Raw genomic sequence first — 12,836 nt, forward strand, 5'->3', positions numbered from 1 at the left:
GGATGAAATGTTTCTCCCACTGAAATAGTTACGTCCAGATGAACAGAATCAAACTTTGGGGGTTGCAGGACATAGCTCGCACTTTTTGTTGAAAGTAAAGACATGGAACATGTCTGTGATGAAAAAAAAGCTTAATTAAAGTAGTGAAAAAAATGGTGAAATCCACCACCTTCCTCAGTATGTGATGTGGAAAGAACAAAATAAAAGAAGGAATAATGAAATAAAATTTGTGTATTTCCTCTGATAAAATTTGTATTCAAAGCATTTAAGTCCAGGTTTATTAATTAGGGGTGAACAGGGGTGGTCAAAGAGCAGTCAAATGTCAGCATGTACACTCACCAGCCACACTGTCATGTACATATGTTCAGCTGCTGGTTAATATTAATATATAATAAGCCGACCCAAAGTGAGCATTAAAACGGGAAAGAAAATTGTTGTTTAAGCAACAATGGATGTTGCGTGGTTGTTGGTGTCCAACAGACTAGTCTAAGTATTTCAGAAACTGCAGATCTACTGGTAAGTTCTCTTACTCTTACTAGTCTTAAAAGGAACAGCAAACACTACGGTGCATCAACAGATGTTCTGATGCCCTTCTCTAAACATAATCACATATCTCACATGTTTTAACAATTTTTATTTAAGCCCTTAGGTATTTTGACATTTGTCTATCATATCCACGGTTTGACTAGAGAAATGAGATGGGTAAATGGGTATGGATTTGTGATTACTTACAGTGTGCATTACACATAAAAAGGCATACTTTGACCCACAGAGGTGGTGCCAATTGAAAAAGAATCATCTTAAAACAATGTGAAGGTGTGACTAAGTGAAATATTCAAACAGTTTTGAGTATTTGAAGACGCGGATGGAAGAGAGAGAGCCTGAAATCATCCACAGCAAGAAGCAACTGCAAGAGCCATGTGATTATCCTCTGAAAATGAACAAAGGTATTTCAGGGCATCATTAGGCCTATCACTTAAGGCGGCAAATTGAGTTCAATGACATTTATAAATACACAAAGTGCTGCTGAGGATTATTAATGCCTGTGAAAAACAAGTGAAAAACGAGTGAAAATATATAATTAAGAAACCTAACTTTGTGTTATTGATTAAGTCAATATAAAATATAGGAAAGCTATCACTACTTTGTTTACCATCATCATTTTAAAGATAGAGTGCACACTTAAATTTGTTTTTTCAAAGCAGACACAAGTAGACACAAACGTTTCTTTATTGCAGTAATATTATCATTATGTTTTCGCTTTTTGGAAACAACATTGTTTCAATGAAAATGAAATGACACCCTCTTTCTAATGATTTACATATGAGGACATAAAGAAATTACCTAGTCCTTAGAAGGTTCTAAAATGTTGTAAATAGAGCCTTTGGTTTTCAGATGGTGAACATGTGCATTATGGTCACGAAATTCCACTTTGGTCTCATTTGAACCAACGTGAGTCAATCTGTTTTTAGAGAGAAGAGGCTTTCTCCTGGTAACCCTTCCAAGCAAGCCATACTTGCTTTGTCTTTTTCTATTTGCACTGCCATGAACTTAACATGCCACCTGAGTCGGAAATGCAGCTTTTGGGATTTTTACAGTTTCTCTGAGCAATGCACAGTTTGACTTTGAGAGGAATTTACTGGGATATGATGTTCACTTCCGATATTTCAACTTTTAATTAGTATTTTTTTTTAACACGAGTACCTGTACATGTACTTAAGTAAAGAATGTTTATACTTTAGCCACCCAGGTTATTTCTAAATCATTCACAAGTGGCACATGCTAGCATGAGGACAATTACAAAGTCATCTGGGAAAAAAAATGTTCTATTTCTAAGAATAACATAATTAAATTTCATAAATTTAATTCACTTCAAAACTGACCATATAACCATATAACCACACTATAACTACTTCTGGCATGCTATGTCTGAAATTAAAACTGACACAGAAGGAAAACCTTTCTAGCATTAGATATATAGAGTGAAGAACAGAGATCATCCATCCATTCTCCAGGGCCAGGTTGTGAGGGCTGCAGCCAAAGCAGAAAAGCCTCAACCCCGCTTTCCCCGGCCACCTCGTTCAGCTTGTCACCACCAAGGCATTCCCACGCCATCCAAGAGGGATAATCTCTCCAGCGTGTCTTGGGTCTGCCCCGGGGCCTCCTCCTGGTGGGACATGCCCGGAACACCTCACCCAGGAGGCACCCAGGAGGCATCCTTGTCAGATGCCCGAACCGCCTCAACTGGCTCCTTTCAATGTGGAGGAGTAGCGCCTCTACTCTGAGCCACTGCTGCATGGCTGAGCTCCTCACCTTATCTCTAATGGAGAGACCATCCACCCTTCGAAGAGAGCTCATTTCCGTCGCTTATATCCGGAATGTCGTTCTGTCGGTCACTACCCAAAACTCGTGACCATAGGTGAGGCTAGGGATGTAGACTGACAGGTAAATGCAATCAAATTGCATATACATAGAATCCCTATACACTTTTCTCACGTCTGCATATACTGTATACTAAAAACAGGACATAAATTAACCTCCAAATCAGTACTTTATCTGTTATTCCTCTATCTTCTATCCAAACAAATACCACATGGGCCCTGTTAGCCCCTCCATTTTTTATTATTATTGGATTTATTATTATTTTTATCTGCTTTGAATATAGATCTTCCTCAGTGATATGCAGATTTATTATGTGTACACGTCTGAGTATTTTTTCTGCTAGATTATTAAAATATTTAATGGCTGGCTGGTTTGGTTCACTGTGCATGTAAACAGCAGAAAATCAGCCGAATTTAAATGTGGTTTCAAGGGAGTAGGAGGTAAAAATGATGACGGGCAAATGTAAGAAAAGAAAAGAGAACAAAGCACGATGTAAAATCCAACTCTCCAGAGAAATGAAATTATCCTTTCAATCAGGAACAAAGATTATTAATCCACATCAGGGGTTTCGAATAAAAATGTGTATTTATTAGTTTGAATATTGTGCAAAAGTCTTGAGCCATCCCTCATTTTTTTATATTTTAGAAGGAAAATCGGAAATAGTTGCTGGGATTTATTAACACCGGAAGGAACACAGGCTCTTTCCAAATGGTATTGCATGCTGGAATCTATTCTGCCTTCGCTCAACACCGCTGGCTGAAATGCAGGCTCGAACCATGACCGTCTCCACCATGCTTTACAGATGGCTGTAGACGCTGAATGTTGTACCTTTCTCTAGACCTCCTCTGTGCATTTTGAGTGGTGGAAAAAACATGCAAAGTGAAAAGAGGTGAGTGAAGTAGAAGTACTCAGTCCATCATGGGACGCTCAAGCAGTCTAGGCCTATTTTAGCATAACTAAGGTCACCTGGTTCAGTCCTAACTATAACCTTTATCAAAAAGGAAAATTTAAGCCTAACGTAAACACAGATGGAGATGAGAGCCAAGAAACTTCCCTGGAACCCTATTTGGGTTAGACTTTAATCTTCAAAGGTTGCAAAAAAAACATGAAGGAGTCTGATTACCATTCTAAAGAAGCAGTCAGAAGCTGCACATTGGAGCAGGTCCCTAACTACTGTTTAAAAATTAGAGACTGATGAGCTCCCGGCTCCGATAGTCTCGGTCTTTGTGTCCTTGGGCAAGACACTTCACCCGTTGCCTACTGGTGGTGGTCAGAGGGCCTGGTGGCGCCAGTGTCCGGCAGCCTCGCCTCTGTCAGTGCGCACCAGGGCGGCTGTGGCTACACTGTAGCTTGCCATCACTAGTGTGTGAATGGGTGGATGATTGTGTATAGTGTAAAGTGCTTTGGGGTCCTTAGGACCAAGTAAAGCACTATACAAATACAGACCATTTACCTAGAGTTTGGAGAAGGGTGACTGGTGCCGGCCTACGACAATACAATTTCAAGATATAACCTTTCAGCTAATAGCACTGTGAGAATCCTCTTGTTTTTTTTTTTTTGTTGTTTTTTTTTTGTTGTTTTTTTTTCTAAATGACATCAGAAACAGCAGTATGCGACATTACGTGATGGCAGAGCTTCAGTTCATCCTTTGTCATTTTTTTTTTTTTTTTTTTTAATAAATAGGACAGGGGGAATGAATGAGAGAAAGAGGGGGAGAGAAAGAAAGAAAACCAAAGGGGAGAAGAGACGGTGAGAAGGGGGGGGAAGAGAGAGAAAAAAAAAAAGAACTCCTGGGTCACCTGTATGGAGAAAAAAAAAAAACAAACAAAAAAAACAAACAGAGGAGACAGCAAACAACAAAGAGCAACATAATAATAGAGAAAACAAAGCACCATCACAATAAACTAGCTAGTCATAGATATCAATATTTACTAAATAATAAACGATATTGTGCAGCACGCAAGATAGACAGCGCACAGTGTGCTTTGAGGCAGCAGCCAAGAAAGCTTTAGTCCGCGTCTGTGAATACCCATGTGTGCATACCTGTGTGGATCAGCATGCTTGCATTCCAAAGGTTTCTCCATGTAATGATCTGCTAGGGAGTGTGGGGGGGCCACAGCCCCGTCCTCCAGGGTGTGAAGTGGGTATGGAGGAGATCAAAACTCCAGACATCCAGAGGCCCCCAGAATACAAGAGACCATGGAAGACCAACAGAGGGGCAGCCGCGCCACTGTTCCAGTAAGAGCTGAGGAGAGTCCCAGATGAGGGCTCGCCCAGCAGCCGCGGAGCAGAAGTCAGGGGGAGTTGCAGTGACGTGCCCGTGAGCTCCGCCGGCCCCCAGCTGTGCCTGAGTGACCGAGCCCCAGGCCGAGAGGCCGGGGGCACCCCACCTCCAAAGGTGCCCGAGCGAGCCCCAGGCCCCAGGCCCCGACAAGCGGCCGCCAAGGAGTGAGCCGGTGTGTACCCGGACGCCCACCCCCAGATACAAAGAACCACCAACACACCGACACCTGAGGAAGTCCGCCACCGGCAGGGGAAGTGGTGGTGGGTGGAGATAGGCCTCCAAACCTTGGAGGGCCTGAGGTGTCCCCAGAGAGGTGGCATCTGATACCCAACCTGACATATAGACACAGACATACGGGCACACACAGACACAAACATCCATTCCCACCCTCATGCTCTCATATGCACTCACTCCACACTCAACCGACGTGGAGACAGACATAAAGAGACGCTGTACACACAATCACACTCCCCAAGCGTACTCTACAAACCGGGTCTAGGTACCCTTGCCCCTGGAGGGGGGAATTGCACCCAGACCCAGGTGGTGTTACCCTTTTCCCTGCGGTGGGGAGAGGCAGACCACCCCGACTCCGCAGCAGCAGGGAGGCCCCACACCCCAGACCGCAGTCGGACGGCCAACTCCTCCTACTAGCCCTACTAGAATCCTCTTGTTGATGCAAAAATGCTATTGTATGTATGTCTGTCACACTGTGTTATCTTTAGCATTCATTTTTTAGAGATTCAACAAAACAAAAGTGAGCAAATAATGTGCTTTTGTAACAGGCTGCTAGTAAGAAAGTGCCTTTTTTAAAGGGCTTCTGTTATGTCCAGACACATCATTGTTGTTTTTTGCTTGAATGATTCATAGATCAGTATTGTTTTAACAAATAAATAAATAAATAAAAATTTCTCTGAATATTTTCAAGTACAAGGACTGGACTAAAATATGAGTGAAAAAAAAAAGCGAGTGTACAAAGAAAAACTTGCAAAATCTCTTTAGAAATTGTGGCAATTATGAATTTTTGTTTTCCTTTTTGTTTCCTCTTCTTTTTTGCATTTTTATTTTATTGTAGGTTTTGTCATTATTATTATTATTATTATTATTATTATTATTATTATTATTATTATTATTATTATTATTATTATTAGGGTCTTTTCCTGACAAAACAGTTGTTGTGAGTTGGCACTTTATATATAAAATTGAATTGAATCATCAGAAGCTAGAGTTTACATCTGTATGTGTGTGTTTAACTGTATGTGTATTCACACATGTATACATACAGAAGCTGTCATAAATATAAACTAAATGCCTAAAAATATATTGTATCTGCTTTAGGAACATTTTAATTCTGTTCAGTGTATTGTACAAGTATGAGTAGCAAGCCTCTCTGAAGAGGTTTACATGACAGTGACAAATGTGGTTCTGTCAGAATTTTGTAGATGTTGCTACTCCTCTCACCAGTTTTAGTATTGTCACTAAACACTTTGTCTGATCACCTGCATGTTAAAGTACCTTTGAGTCTGCAGCACACCTGACCTTGTGATTTCTTTTTGTGTGAGCAGCAGGCGGATAGGAGTTGTTCTCCTGTATCTGTTATGCTGCAGGGGAGCAATTATGGTGTGGATCACACAACTGGCTAGTTTTCTAAAAAGAAAATAAAAAATAATCAGGTACAAAAAACTGAAAAGAAGCCTGTCTCTACTGCTCAATGCAATGGTCTAAAACTTTTAGACCATTGCAGATTTAGACTCTAAATCTGTGTTGTCAAAAGTTTGTGGCTTTTCATGACTACGAACATGGTCCCTGTTTTCTTAGTGTGGACAACAAACAGTAGGCTGATGAGATGGTTGCTTCTTGTGCAGGACTTAATGCTGAGATATGTAACAAGAAAGGAAAAGAAACCTTGATGACTATAACGGTTACTCATGCTTCTTTCTGTTTTTACCTATCAGGACTCAGACTCACATCAGAATCAGAATGGTTTGCTTTCAATTTCCAAAAACAGAAAATCTGTTAAATTTTCAAAGCTACTTATTTGATTGCTAATATTATTATTATATTATATGCTAATATTTTTTTTTTTGGCCTTTTTTTTCCTTTCTGTGTCTTACCAGCTTATGACATTTTTAAAGAGGACAACAATAAAAAATAATTTCAAAACTGAATTATTTAAAAAAGAAGAAGAAGAAGAAGATAATTAGAATGTCTTTAAAAAAAACTCAGCGTTTTTGTTTATGGTTGTTTAAGGAAGTATATTCTGTGAATTGCTATACATTTTTCACCTTACCCGACAATGGCTTTGGTTGACCTTACAGATACAGTGTATTATTGCATATTTTTGATCTGTTGGATTATACTCTATAAGAAAAACAGAAATTATTGCTCTGTATAATACTCAATAAAGGTGACATAAAGGTGATATAAAAATGCAGTCCATGTCTACAAAAAGTATGAAATCCATTTCAGTAATTCTGGTGATGAGCTCTCCCAGTTTTGCATTGAACAACAATGGCAAACAGAACAACGAATTACATTAAAACAATATTTACACATGTACACAGAGTGCAGACAGAGAGTGCCATTTATATCACTTCAAAGAACACTATTTGAATTTAACTTAGCTGGGTTTTACTATAACCTAGACATAACTGTATTCACTAGTTCAATTATTTATGACCTTTGGGGAAATTCTTACATGCTTTAAGGGAACTGTTGCTGTCATTTGGTGGTATATAAATAAACTGATTATATTGAATTGACAGGTACTGCCAATCAGATGCACTTGATAAATCGATTATTTTAAGCTAATGCTTCTAAACATGTTTTTTCCAGTTTCTGAAAAATGGAGTGTACTAGTTTTTAACAGGACTGCACAGACGCATGAAAGGACACAACTGAACACAATTTGGGTGAAGAACCATCAGGCAGTCATTGTAAGTATGACTGAATCCTGACTAGTACTATACGTGGAGATGGGATTTTTGTGAATTGTGGGCGGATGGACAAACACCTCACCATAGTCTCTGCTTCTGTCCTTCGGCAGATAACCTAAAAAAGCAAAATACTGCAACACTGACAAAGATAGAAATACATATTTCTGTAAAATGTATAGACATTTATGCCTAAAGCTTAGGAAAACCTAGCAAATGGTTCCTGACATGAGCTTTGTACACTCCATAAAGTGGCTGGAGGGTTATGGATACATTTCAGAGATGTAGCAGTCGAAGTTTTGCCACTTTATATAAGTTAATATAAATTGTTGTTCTTATTATGAAAAATTAAATATGACAGACTTGATAAAAACTTTCACCACACAGCGGTTTAGTAGCTGTTGGAGTTTGTTTGGAAGAATGTACAGTGTAGTTCTCGACGTTTTCCTCTGACACATTCTCTTTATTTTTCACAGATCAATATTTCAGTATCATGTAAATTTGTTGAGAAAAACTTTAGATTCTGATTTTAAAGATTCACTACTACATATTCTTCGGTTTCCCTTCTTTTGTAATAATTAAGTTCTGAAAACTGCACTAAAATATGTTGTCAGACCTTGACAGTGTGGGAAGAGAAAAAAAAGTAAGACTTAAATTTAATTCATTAAAGTCACTGACCCAAATAGAATTAACCACTCACCCATAGTGACCAAGTATGCGTGAACCTTCAAATATTAGCAAGGTGCTCAGTGTTCAAATGGTGACATAAGTAGAAAAAGGTTGAAACCACTCAAAAGTTTACCAGCTCTGTATCAGAATAAGAATAATCACTTCAAGACTGCTGAAACAACTTCATAATAAGAACAATTTTATGATATGGTAACAATGTATGTTAAATGTGCACTGCCAAGGATAAACAATTGCAGCATTGGCTTTCTGGATAAATTCTTTATCAGCTGCTAAAGGTGATATGTATAAAATTTAATATTGAAACATGAAGAATAAACAGTTTCATAAACATAAAATATACTATACTAAAATGAGTGAAGTTGCAAATTAAATGATGCCTAATTTGGAACACAAATAGAAGAAAGAAGTGTCAACTACAAGAAAATGACAAATTGGCTGCACAACATATTTGGGTAGAGAGGCTGAATCACACTAAAGTACATTAATTTTAATTTTATCAACTCAAGAGTGATATTAAAACATATTCATTTTTCTGTCACAGATAAGTCATTGCCTCATAAAGACTGCAGCAAAAAAACAGTTTTGCCTTTCTCAATAAATAAATATCTCAATGAATATCTTTTAGTATCTATACAGTGTACAAGCTATTAATTTTGCACTGGAAACATTGCATATCAGCTTTCTTCTCTTTCTTATTGCTTCTTCTGTGTGTTAATTGATGACCTTGGCATGTCTGTCTTTTTAACCACTGACTGATCAGTGTAATCGGCAAGATCATTATTAGCAAGATCAGTAGCTCCTCCACTCCTATTCACCACTATTCATCACATCAAGACTTAATTGGATTGCTAATTGATGTGTAGAAGCCCATGTAATTGCCCTAAAAGGCACGTTCGGCTAGCCTGCCATGAAAAGGGGGGCGGGGTGGATGAAGCACACTCAAACTGTCAAACCTACAGTTTGTCCAACATGATCACATGGTCACAATTGAGGGCCAGAAGAGTACCAGTGCTTTGCTGCTAATCACTCTGTACCACACAGCAATGAGGAAAACCAGGTGAAACACGCCGATATAAACATCTATGTACACCTTATACACTGAAAAAAAGGGACTGGCCATCTCTTGGATTTATGTAAGCATCTTGCATGTATTTAACACAATTGCCTCATGTTTTAAAGTTAAATGTAACTATATAGTGTAAAAACTACATGATATGCAGAAAGGGTGTATTAAATTGTTCATATCATGTTCAGGTGAAGTAAGTCAATAAGATAGCAACGTTAAATCTCGTGAAACCACGCGTGATTTCATCTCGCGGGCTTTGGATCGTGGTTTAAAAAATGCATCCATCTCAGTCAAGTCGAGCAGCCAACTCTACGTTTTTGGTATGTCTTGATTTTTTGAATTAATTTTTACCATATTTCAGCCAAATGTAGTTAAACGTCTAGAGTGTCGCCATGTAACATGCTAAAAAAGAGCCGTTAGCTTATTTGCTGTTTTATCTGTTGTCAAAGAATTGGCGCTTTTTCATTTGAATTTGTCTTTGGCACAAGAGCCGTAATATCACATTAAACCTAATTACGAGGCACTCATAACATAATTTGGTTTTCTGTGTGAATAGATTTGTCAACTGACTCTTCAGTTACATTGTGTATTTACTGCACCGTGGTGTTAGTGAGATTTTGGACATTGAACAGCTTTAGCTAATATCATCAGCGGCATTATGCTAGCTTACATCCCTACCCCTCCTGCCCTCACCTGCTGTCCTTTTGTTTTTGTTTTTGTTTTTTTTGCTGCACATTGAGAGACGACCTCTATTCTGCATTTCACCAGGAGTCAGCTGATGGATTGTGGGTTCAAGGTGTTATGGTAAGAAAGTATATTCTATTTTCGTTTCTGTAACTTAATTATAATAGGTTTTTTATAATTATTAGGTGCATGCATACTCACCCTATTAATACAACTGAGAAATCCAAAATCTGCCATAGGTTTATCTTATACCTGTATGTATTGCCAGAAAGGTGATTACTGGACTCACATTAATGCACACTTGAACTGAAATGAGGTTGTAACTTGTGGGTTGTTGGGTTGCAAATCAGAAACAAACATCTTTGGATTTTTTTAATCCCATAAGATCTGGAAACACAGTTGTTATTCAACAAAACATTACTGATTAACCAAGCACAGTGCCTGCTGTTATTTCAAAATAATTTTATGTTATTTCAGATAAAATGCAGCATTCCAGTGCATCCCAACCATGCATACAGTCAAGGTTTCTGACGGAGCTGAGTTTTTCTCTGACAGTCTGCTGAAAGTGTTTGCAAAGTGATCGGGGGAACAGTGCACAAAGCTAAAGGATGTAGCTGCCATGATGACAGTAAGAACTTTAAAATTCTTGAACTACAAAGTGTATATGTATTGCATTAGGTCAGTAAAAGATTTTTATGCTACATCCATTGAAACCGTCAACTATTACCTGTGAGTACCGATTCCACTAAAAGGATGCCATAATTTTCGTCATGCATTTACTGGCCCACTGAGAAAAAATTATCTTTTTTTAAAAATAAATGTTCTGGAAACTATATATCCATAAAGTTGATGTCAAACAGGAACTTTTGATATTGCTTTGTAGATGCTGGTGTTGCATGTTGACTGGTTTAAAAAGTCAAGAGTTTTTGTCTGGGATCATTTTCTTCTGTGCTACTGAAAAGTTCACAAATCTCTGTTTTCTTTGTTATAATACTCAAGGATGACATTAATGCTCGGAGTCCCTCATCAAAGTGCTCCGCATCTGTGTGAAAGACAATTGCAACATCTTGGTGCAGGAGTTCATGGTGAGTGTTTTATGAGTAGATTGTGGATTTGCAACATTTAAAAATGCATTTAGTTATCCACTTGATCCTCATTGGACTGGTTAGGACCAGTAGTCCTCTTTAATAATTTGAAGTTCACATGAGGCCTGGTAGTGAACTCGGCCGCCGGCCCTTGAGGCCCCACCCCTGTATTAGGGGTCACATCAGTGTGAAAAAACTTTAAATTTGTCATTCTAGTGAACAAAGGAAAATCCCACCAATATTTACATTAGCTTTTGTTTGAAAAAATGACCAACTGACCAACAGCTAACCAAATTGTGGGGCTGAAAGTCTAAATTCTAACATCTTCTGAGTGACATAACCTGGATTTCTGATGGGCCGGTCTTTCTAAGAAAAACTAATGTAAAGCATTTGAAATTATGTTTTTCACCCTCTCTTAGAAACTCTGTTAGACCATGAATGGCAGCATGGCAGGCCACTCTTTGGCTATAGCTATTTACTATGTTGCTTGCATTGGTTTAAATTACTCTAACATTAGAACTGGTAGATTCAAAAGAGATGAGTTTAAAAAGGAATCTTAAAGAAATGTTTTGTGTTTAACCAGGACTTGCCTGAGGCCACTGCACAGATTGAGAAAACCACAATGAACATCTGTCTCCAGAGATGCGCCAGGCAATGACTTTTCTGATGTTGTTCTTCAAGATCTGGATAACGTGACCTTTGCAGTAGCCATGCTGTTTGGACCTTTTTTATTCCTTCAACATGAGTTACCCATCACAACTCTGCTACACTTTTGAGGTGATTCAAAGGGTGGTAATGGAGTTGGATGCAACTCAGCTCTCAAGGAAAGCTCACAACTAAGACAAAACTGCTCCTGCAACGAAGCTCACTGTTATGCATGTGAGGTGACCAGCTCTAGGTGAGAGGACATTTAAATCTCACACTTGTTCTGCTGCATTTTTGAAGCTCAATTCCAGGAACAGATCGCAGGGTTCATTTTTATATACTCTGCAACTGCCATGAGGACAAGCCGTTTTTTTTGTTGTTTGTTTTTCCTTTTGCTCTGTACAAGTTCTGTTTGTCTGTTTGGCAGCATTTTTAAATTTGTCTTTGTATTTTTTCTTTCTTTTACTAGTGAAGAGATGTAGCGTGAACAGTTATACAGTCTAAATATCCCATATGGGTCGTGTGAAATGGTATTTTCAATTTCATTCAGTTGAAGTAAAGAACGTTGAATATTTCTAAGTGTGCTGTTTTGAACCAAGATGTCACAGTATGATCAGTGCTGTATTTTTGACAGTCACTGTATCAATGTTATTTTTGCGTCTCTTGAATAAAGGTTTTGACCTGCAGGTGCTAATTTCTTTAGTTATTGGGGTAAAATGGGTAATGTTAATAGGAAGGTGTTTGCCAATTCAGTAACCTAATTTAATGTTAATGGAAACTAACATTACCTCAAATTGTTTAGTTATAATTGTTGTTTAACTGAATCTTGATGTCAGAGGCCTTAAATAGAATGTTTTGATTTGTTCTTTCCCAACATTTTTCAAAAGAAACAGTCTAATTTCTTTACTGTGATTGATTCCAGAGAACACGGAAGAACTGACATTATTTAACTGTTGATTTATATAGATTCAGTGGAGGAGTAATGTCAGTTTAATTCTTTACCTACTGCAGTGAAATTAGACATTTTGTTTTGAAAGGTTACTGGTGGATGCCAGCAACCATCTTGGAAG

General features: G+C 38.2%; 1 long non-coding RNA gene across 1 annotated transcript; it reads left to right on the forward strand.

Moving 5' to 3' along the window:
* Positions 1–9,386: 9,386 nt before the first annotated feature.
* LOC146710241 (uncharacterized) lies at positions 9,387–12,404 on the forward strand. Its single transcript, XR_014920567.1, has 4 exons — positions 9,387–10,156; positions 10,514–10,664; positions 11,036–11,121; positions 11,705–12,404. It is a non-coding gene; the product is annotated as an uncharacterized LOC146710241 (long non-coding RNA).
* The last annotated feature ends 432 nt before the right edge of the window (positions 12,405–12,836 follow it).

Source organism: Copadichromis virginalis, linkage group LG5 (genome assembly GCF_057382275.1).
Source record: "Copadichromis virginalis isolate Kocher_CV1m ecotype Utaka linkage group LG5, C_Virginalis_male_GT1.1, whole genome shotgun sequence".
In the NCBI taxonomy this organism is placed as follows: Eukaryota; Metazoa; Chordata; class Actinopteri; order Cichliformes; family Cichlidae; genus Copadichromis; species Copadichromis virginalis.